Source organism: Falco punctatus, assembly GCF_963210335.1.
Source record: "Falco punctatus genome assembly, chromosome: 11".
Classification (NCBI taxonomy): Eukaryota; Metazoa; Chordata; class Aves; order Falconiformes; family Falconidae; genus Falco; species Falco punctatus.
This window is the reverse complement of record NC_137591.1, coordinates 4328064-4337159: the sequence shown is the minus strand read 5'-3', so window position 1 is coordinate 4337159 and position 9096 is coordinate 4328064.

Sequence of the window (9096 nt, the reverse complement as noted above, 5' to 3'; positions counted from 1 at the left end):
CTTTCTTCACTTGGTAAATATAGGGCTAATTTGAAAATCATGCAGCTAATTTGAACAAGGGTGAGGGAGAAATTGGGTTTCACTCTAAGCCTTGTTTTCAGGGACTGAAAAGCTAGGTCCAGGTTCAATGCATCATTCTTGAAGCACTGAACAAAATCAGTCTTTGTTCTTCAGTGAAACTTATCTGCAGAGGAGCTGCGTTACTTCCTGTGAAATACAGCCCTGCAGATGTGCTTTGCTAGTCGTCCCTCTGCTTTTGCTTCCTTTGGTCAAGTAGTCAAGAATAGATACTTTGTGCTGGAGTGAAAATGATGCTGCCTCATTTGCCCTCTGCTGAGATGGAGCCCTGCTCACCAGAGGGGCATGACTTCCTGCCAGTTACTCTGCTGTTTGTTTATTTGTAAAGTGTAATGGGATATCACTCCGTGAAACCAAAGTCTCCCTCCTTCAAACCTCAGAAAAAGAGGCAGCAGGTTCTCAAGCAAGTGCAAACAACCTGAACTGATGCTGTAAATGTGTAAATGTAGGCAATAAGCAAGTGGAGACAGTGGGTGTGGTAGAAAATAATTAAATAGTTTAGCTCTAAGAAGCATATGATCAGAGTTCAGGAGCAGCTAGTCGCACTTTAACAAGTCTGAATATAAGAAAGTGAATTGTAGCAAATTAAGACTTTAAGTGGTTGGGCTATAAACCAGAATAGAAATTGATTTTATAATAGTCTTGCATACTCCAAATATCCTTAAGTGCTTTATGTTTTAAATAGAGTAAATACATAGCAAAATGAATTGCCTATTATGCACCAAATAGTACATTTGTTACTAAATCTTAGAACAGGTTGGATTTTACCAGTATCTTTTCTGTAGGTATTTATTTAGCATAAAAATTATTTATAGTATGAAGCTGTCCAGAAACCAAATCCACATTCATGGTCTATTTGTGTTAGGTGCAGTGTAGAGTTAATGAGATCCCTACCCTAAATAATCTGTGTTGTTAGAATGTGAACGGCACAGAGGTTGGTGAACACATTCAGCTTTCCATATTTGTCTCTATATATCTTTGTATTATGTGGTCCCAATTAAGTGGGATGAATCAAGCATTTTCTGACTTTCAGATTGCCACAGAGGTGAGTTTCAAAGCAGAGGGTGTATGTGACTTTTCTGTGTGTGTAGGGCACAAATGGAACTGCTGTCTAAAGCCTGGGGTGAATCGCTGTGTTCTCAAGGCTCTCTTTTTACGTAAACTCAGAGTTTCTCTTTCACTAAGTTGCATCCCTGGATTCAGCAGCAGTGGCGGCTCTCACCGAGAATTTCTATTCTGCCCCTTTGGGGGAGCAGACCTGGAAGCAACACAAGGAGAAAGCTAACTGGGTTAGATTGGAGGGTCACAGGAGCTAGACAGGGGATGACCAGAGGACTAGAGTGGGGCAGAGCAAGGGAGTAATAGAATGAAGTGAGGGGAAAAAAAAGAAACCAGAAATAAATGAGAACGCAAAGAGATTGGAGTCATGGAGCAAGGGAGGTTGAGCAGAAGCTTGGATATCTGGAGGAATGGGAATACCTATGGGATAAATTTGTGTTGCTACTGAGACTGCCAGGCAAAGTGATCCAGACTTGGAGGAACTGATGACTGCAGGCCTGAAAAATAGTGAAGTGCAGAAAGGGTAGGACAAGGGGATGTATGGAGGTGAAAGGACAGGAATTGCAAATGCCCCGTCCCTTCGTATTCATCCCCAGGGAAGACGGCAACCTGCTACTGCTGTCAGTGAGATATTGGCAGAGGTATGAATGGAGAATGTGAGTCCAGGCCCACTGAGGCCCTGTGGAGTTGTCAGTATAACGCAATCTGATAAAAGACTGGAGGGTAACAGGGTTTAGGTGTTTGGCATTTTTTCACTTGGTTTAGCTTAATATAAAGGCAGTTATAGCAATGTATGTTCACAGACCATGCAAGTGTTTTGCATTGTTTGATACATAATACTTTCCCATTTTCTCTAATTTTACATTGTTTCAGGCAGCTTTCCCAGTAACGTATTCTTGGCTCATATTTGTGGTGTGACATTTTTGATAAGTATTGTCTGGGTTAATCCACTGTGGAATAATCTGTTGGATTATCCACTGGAGCCCTGGATTTCCAGCACAAACACAAACAAGCTCTGGCTAATGCTGTTTCCCTTTAGGAAGGTGATCAATATATTCTCAGGTGAAGCAATTACAAGAAGGAACCTGATTCTATGTTTTCCTTTTTCTTTTTTGTTTTTGTTTTTTTTTTTTTTTTAAAGGCACTCTAGGCAATATAATATCCATTTCTGAGAGAATGTGTGTGTGCATAAAGGTGCTGCTCTACATTTCTACACAGAATGAGGGGCAAAAGAACTCGTTCTGCCTCATTTAGAACATACTGAGGTACTGTAGGTTTGGAAGCCTGACTCAGTATGAGGTTTACATAAACTTCTGAATAAAGACCATGGATATGTGCCTGTAAATTTACATGTGTAAATATATCTAATGTGTGCCAGGTATCGGTAACCTTTTTGTGACAGGGTAGCCTCAGAAGGAATGATCTTACTGTAATACTTGCAACAAGCTTCTCTTTAGTTATAGAAACATAATTATTTTAGTTACATCAGAGAAACCTGCAAACTTGCACTAGTCTGCTGATGTTTTTTCCTGTCCTTTGATAAACCATTCTCCCTCTGCTTCCTGTGATGGCTATTTCGCTTTCAAGAGTCAGGATCTGCCCTGTTACTGAAAAGTGTCTGTAATTTGTAGGCATCTCTCATCTTAACATAATGTTGTGCCAATTATTTGCATTGAATCCTCATATTCCGATCATAAAAGCTCTGGTCCTGGTAAGTGCCCAGAAGCAAGACTGTCTAGTTAATGTGTAGGCAAATAATCTTGAAAAAAATGAGTGAAAAAACAGGTTTTAGTCGACAGCCTAGGTGACATTTTGTTAGAGGAGGGGAAACAAAACATGATCTCGATTAACTTGTCCACAGCTAACTGTCAGTCAAGTTAATCTCTTTTTTTTTTTACTGAGATTTATATTCTAAATTTTTTATTGGAACATTTTGTGTAAACATTTACATGTGAGTATACTTGCATCTCTCTGCATTCTGTTTAGGGCTTCTTTAGTATCTGTTGTCTACAGAGAGTGTGAGGATACTTTTTATCCAGTGAAAAATAAACTGGTCTTGTGACAGGTTTTGCATTGCCTTATTACCTTAAGATGGTTGAGAACACAACAGTGACCTGGCTCAGGCTGGGAGAAAGGGAAGGTGATGCAGGCAGGAGAGTGTCCCAAAGCTCCAGCACCGTCCCAAAGCTCCAGCACCATCCCGACATCTGCACTGGTCTCTGCTTAACTGAGAATTAGGTTCATAGTTGTCAGATTGCAAGAAGTCTGGGATTTCTGAAATGTGAATATTGCTATATAGAGCCTGACCCAGAGGCTTGACAGAAAGCTGATGAGGACAGACTTGAGTGCTCTGTTCTACCTTCCAGTGTAAGCCATATTCTTCTCCTTGTATTCTCTTCTTAGCAAATAGTTTTCTAGTCTTGCTCAAATACAGCAAGGTATTCTTGATCAGCTTAGTCTGTATGCTAAGTGTAGGGCTTGAAATACGCTCTTACCAGCTACATGTAACTATTTGTGTTACCTCATGTAAACAAGAGAACTTTTATATTCTGCTTTTTGTTGATCCCAGTAGGTGACTTATACTGAAGGAAGAAACACCTGATTTATTAGTCATCAGTCCCCCTTCCTGAGGACTCAGCATCTGAAATAAATTGAATGGGGTTAAGAATGTACTTAGACCCAGACACGATTGTGTCTTGTGTGTCTTGTCTCAACAATAAGAAAAATACTCTGAAGCAAATTCAAAGTGTCATTAGTGTCATGCTATAAATAAACAAAATGCTACACAGATAAGAGAGTACCACATTTTCAATGTGGAAATACCTTGGAAGCCATTAGGTGCAGGGTAAGATATAGAACCACAGATTTAGAAAGAAAAAGTAAAGACAGATTAGTGCTGAGGAGCAGAAGGAAAAAGCAATCTGCAACCATGATGTCTCGATTTTCCATCCTGAGATGAAGCTATTCCCTCTAGAAACATAAGGAGACATCAGTATTATTTGTCAAGATGTTATGCCTTTGAAAATCGGTCTCAAGGAATCAGAATCTGACCACTGTTGGTCTGATGGAGTTTATCCTGTAATGAGAGAGCCCCAGCGGCAACTCTGGGTCCTCTCTTTCTCCCCACGAAGCCTCTAGCAGTAGCAAGGTGCCAGGAGGTAGGATGGGGAAGCACCCTGCATTCAGCTTATCATGTGGAGTGATGCATAATATCTATGGACCCAACTATTACAAGGGAAGACTTGCTCCTCCTTCATCTCAGAAATCAGGGAGGTGTAACACACTTTTCTCTGCTTTTCTTTTTTTTTTTTTTTTTTTTTGTGTGTGTGTGTGTTGTTTGTTTGGGTTTTGCTGCACACAGCAGTCAAACCAACTTGCTCTTTCTGGGATGTCTGCAGCCTAGAAGATAAGAGAGCAAACACCTCCCATAGTGAAGGGGACTCATTCCAACAATTTGGTTTGAGTTGAATGGTAGATCTCAGAAAACATGTTTTCCATTCATAAACAGAAAGAAAGAAAGAAGAGCTACTCTCAGTACTTTCCAATGTCATCCTCTGGAGCCTTGGGGGCCATGTGTCACGCACTCTTACTTTGTAGGTCTTGTTTTTATAGGCTCTGTTTTTCACTCCCAGAGATTTATTGTCCCAGTGAAGACACAGTCTGGATATGCCTCTGCAGTGGAAATGTAGCCATGTATTTGCTAAGAACAAGCTTGTGGTTTACCAGAATATTTCTGTTTCCTTCTGAGGTTTTCAGCTAATGAAGGGGAATTTATCCAGTACATTTATTGACATTAAAATACGAGTTGCAGTCCATAAATAATCCCATTGTTGTTTTAGTTTGCAGTTTAAAACATTTTGTCAGCAGCATTGTCTTCTACTGTGACTCAGCTCGTGCTTTTGCTCGCGGTATCAGAGCAGCTTGCTGGTAACGCAGACATACATTCCAGCTGCTCCTACCAAGTAGGCTTCAAAGTACACTTTGAAAGTGCTCCTGAGCTTTTCAGTGCTGAGCACGTCTGATCCCAAGCATGGAGGCAAGTTCATAGTTATTCATTACTTGACATCTATGAAGATAAAAGCACAGCACCCGGACTGATTTCTGGGTTCATACAAACTCCTGCCAGCACAAAGCTGTGAGAAAGCCTGTGAGGGACAGATAATGTAGCAGCATAAGGGTCACCACCTCAGTTTTACCCACAGGCATTCAAACTGGCAAGTCAACTCTGAAAAGTTGTCAGCATTGACCAGAGGTGGGTCATGATTAGGCTGAACATAGGGTGCAAGTTATTTGTTACATTCCTGGCCCTGGTCCCCCTCCAAAAATGCCTTCATGGACAGAAAGTGTCATCTTAATGGTGGATCCCTGTGCCAGGAAAAGACTGCAATGCATCAAGGTACACTGTGTAATCCCTTCATCTGTATCTTTTAATCTGCATCCTAGAATGCCCACCAGTGTTTTAGTATCTGTCAGTCAGTTATCCTTTGCAAAAGTAAGTCCTTTATCACAAGGAAGAAGTCAGAACTTCAGAATTAAGGCAATAAAGAATTAAGTTTCCAATAGGTGTATGGTCTAATTTTAATGGAAATGTCCAGGGGATACAAGAAAAAATAAGAGTTAGAACTTCTTCTTAACCTCCTCCTTGCTAGCAGTGCACCAGGTTTGATTATCAAAAGTCTGAAGTTATAGATTTTCATTCGTTCTAAACTCACAAAAACTTTTCAGCTTGGTTATCTGAAATGTTTCCCTTCTTGGTGGGTTAGTTTTTTTGATCAGCTAAGACTCCTGCAGATTTTGAAAACCTGTTTTGAAAAACAAAAGGAACCACACAAGTGCTACAGACTATCTCCAAAGTTCCTTTGTCTGTATGACCAGGTAACTGAAAAAAAAATATGTTTATAGTAATGTGTTTTGAAGAAACTACGTTCTGATTTCTCTTCCATGATGTGATGTCCAGTGGCATAAAATACACAAGAGTGTCAGTATAGCTTAGAGTCACCAGAGTGTTTTCTTGCTGTAAAAGTGTTCAATAATCCAGAGCCACTTCACTGGATTATACCGGACTGGCTTGTAAAACTTGCTTACATGCAGCTCAGCCCTTCCCAAAGCACTTCTCTAGGTATTTACCTACAGTGTTGAGCATGCTGGCTGCTGTTCAGCTGGTATTACCAAAAGGACAAGTTTGACACTCAAGAGGTGAAGCAAAGAAATAGGCAGGCATTTAAACAGACATATGAGCCAGCAAACAGGAGTGGTCTTAATATTAGTAGCATTTTAATCTCGTTCTCTAACAAAAGAGGATTTACTTATTCATGGCTCAAGAATTACAAATTAACGTATAGTACTAGAGTTAGTTCAGAGGGCACTGGAAATTCCTATGATTCAGTATATTTATTGTTTTAATTGTTCATATTTCCTTTGCTTTGAGGGATTTGGTCTTTGAGATTAATATGATGGTCACTGCCACATCTGTCTTGGATTCCTAATTCCTCAAGAATAGCCCTAAGCAGAGAGCATTGCAGAAGTCTCTCATTAGGAAGGAGCAGTTGCAGTCTTTTATGTAGCTATTGATGATAAAAGGCACGGATTTAGCACTGCTGCCTGAAAGTCCACCAGCACTGTTGGACTCGGTAGGTCCTGGGCAAGACAACCGTTTCCAGGGAGACTTTGAGGACTTGTCTATCCCTCCTGATTAATAGTAAGATCTTTTTTTCCACTATGAGCCGCTTGCAGAAAACCCTTATCAGAAGCTGGGATACTAAGTAAAACTCAAACCCATATATTCAAAGATTATTTTCCTGTCACTTGTGACACTGCAATCTTTGAATCCAAAAACAGTCCTCAGTTCCATGACATTACCTACAAACTCAAAAGGAGGGGATGTGAGACTCACCTATGTGTCTACCCCAGTCATGTATACAGTAAGCACCAGTACTCAGCCTCCAATGTCTAACCAAGCTAATGATAGAAGTGTGCAGAGCTTTATGATTTTTACCTGCTGGCTTCTCTTTCTGCCCATACCCTGTAGACTTCAAGTACAGAAACTCTCTGCAGCAATCCCACAGTTCCCGCTTGCAGTCTTTGTGTCCTTCCGCACCCCTCTTCCTACTTTACCTTGCATGGAGAGATCCAGGCAGGTTGTTTCTCACAGCTCTAGAGAGCCTGAAATATATTTTACTTATGGCAAAACAGGACATCTTGAAGATAGGCAATGTATTCAGATATAGCAGATGTTTCTGAATACCCAGACAGAAAATTTAGAATGCAGTTACCATTTGTGTTAATATCAGCTCAGCCATAGCTCCAATAATGTCCTGGAGCAAAGATAATCAGTGTCCAGTTGCACCTCTGAAGACGCTGAGAAAGGATAAAACCCAAAGAAGGGGCTCATCTAGTACTTAGGTTTCAGGTGACTCAACAGTTATTCTTTATGTGTGGTATCAGCTACTAACGACAATCATTTCAAACCTATAAAAACAAATTTAAAGGGACTAAGAAAATTAATGGTACAAGCTATTCTGTATTTTCTTTTATGATAGCATTACTTTTGAAAGAATAAATCATTTGGGGATAGGGTGGTTAATGATTATAGCCACATTCAGCCGTTGTGCCCTCCCTGAGCAAAGGCTTAAATATTGACTCACCTCCGGAATGTCAGAAATCTGTTTCATGATGATAATCTACTTCCTTAATTATCTGCAGTTGATTTACATAAGAGTCATATTGAGATTATTACATGACATGAAAACTGTAAAGCATTGTTAATTTAAACAAGTTTTTAAATCAGCCAATTTTAAGCTAACTGTACATGACATAGAATTCAATATGAAAACAAAAAGTCTGTCCGCCTGAAAAAGATTTTTTTTCCAATTGGCTGGCACACAGAACAAGTTTGTCTTATATATGCCAATTTACAAATATGTCCAATAATAGTAGGGGGAGCAACTGTTCCATAGCTCTGCCAGTGTTCATCAGACACAGTGACAGTAGCCACATCATTAATCTCATGGTATATTAGAAATAAAGTCACTGGAATGGAATGGTGTCAAAGGATAAATGTTTCCCCCTTTGAAAATAAACTTCTCAGTTTCACCTCATTGTGTTGTCTTCCCCGCCCCCCCCAACCCCCCCTCACTTTCCACCCGCCCTTCTATAAATCCTTTGGTTTCACCTGGCATTTAGGTAACAGTAGGAGACCAATATCCTATGTCAGAGCTCATTCTACAGTTATCAGTTTAGCATACCCTTAAATCCCCACAATTGCTGTGCCAAGACCAATCCTTTCTCTGAGAGGTTAAACATATGCATTACATATTGAAACAATGTAAGTAGCATGTAATTAGCACTGTTTATGCATTCTCACTTTAAATTATACTTTAAAACTTACGATGTTTTTCAAGGCGCTTAATGTTAGAGAGACTTAAATGAGCATTCATCTTGTCTTTTTAACTTTATTCATAAATAATACTCTAAATATATTTGAATGGTTTATTACATTAGATCCTGTGAACTGACATACACATTCTTCCCTTAGAGGATATAGTTCTTAATAAAAAATCCTTCAAAATTATGAAACCCGTGAACATGGCAATTAAATTTACAAACAGCGTCATCGACAACTTTAACAAAAGATGTTTTGCAGGGGGTGGGTGTTGGGGGACTGTTTTTCTGTCCTTTTTTTTTTTTTCCCCTCTTTTTTTTTTTTTTTTTTCTCCTTTTTTAAAGTCTTGTTCCATAAGGATTATAGCTCCCCTGCTGTTTGGAAAAGATAATTTCACTTGTAACACTAATAACTTGAGCAGGGAGAAGGCTGGCTGGGTGAATGGAATGCACTTCACTGCACATCTTGGCTTCGCTAGAAATCGGAAACAGATGGTCCTTGCGGCTGGCTTCCCACTCGGGCCCGCTCAGTGCCAGCCTGTGGTCGTTGGCTGGTTGCTGCTGGCACTGTGTGACTTG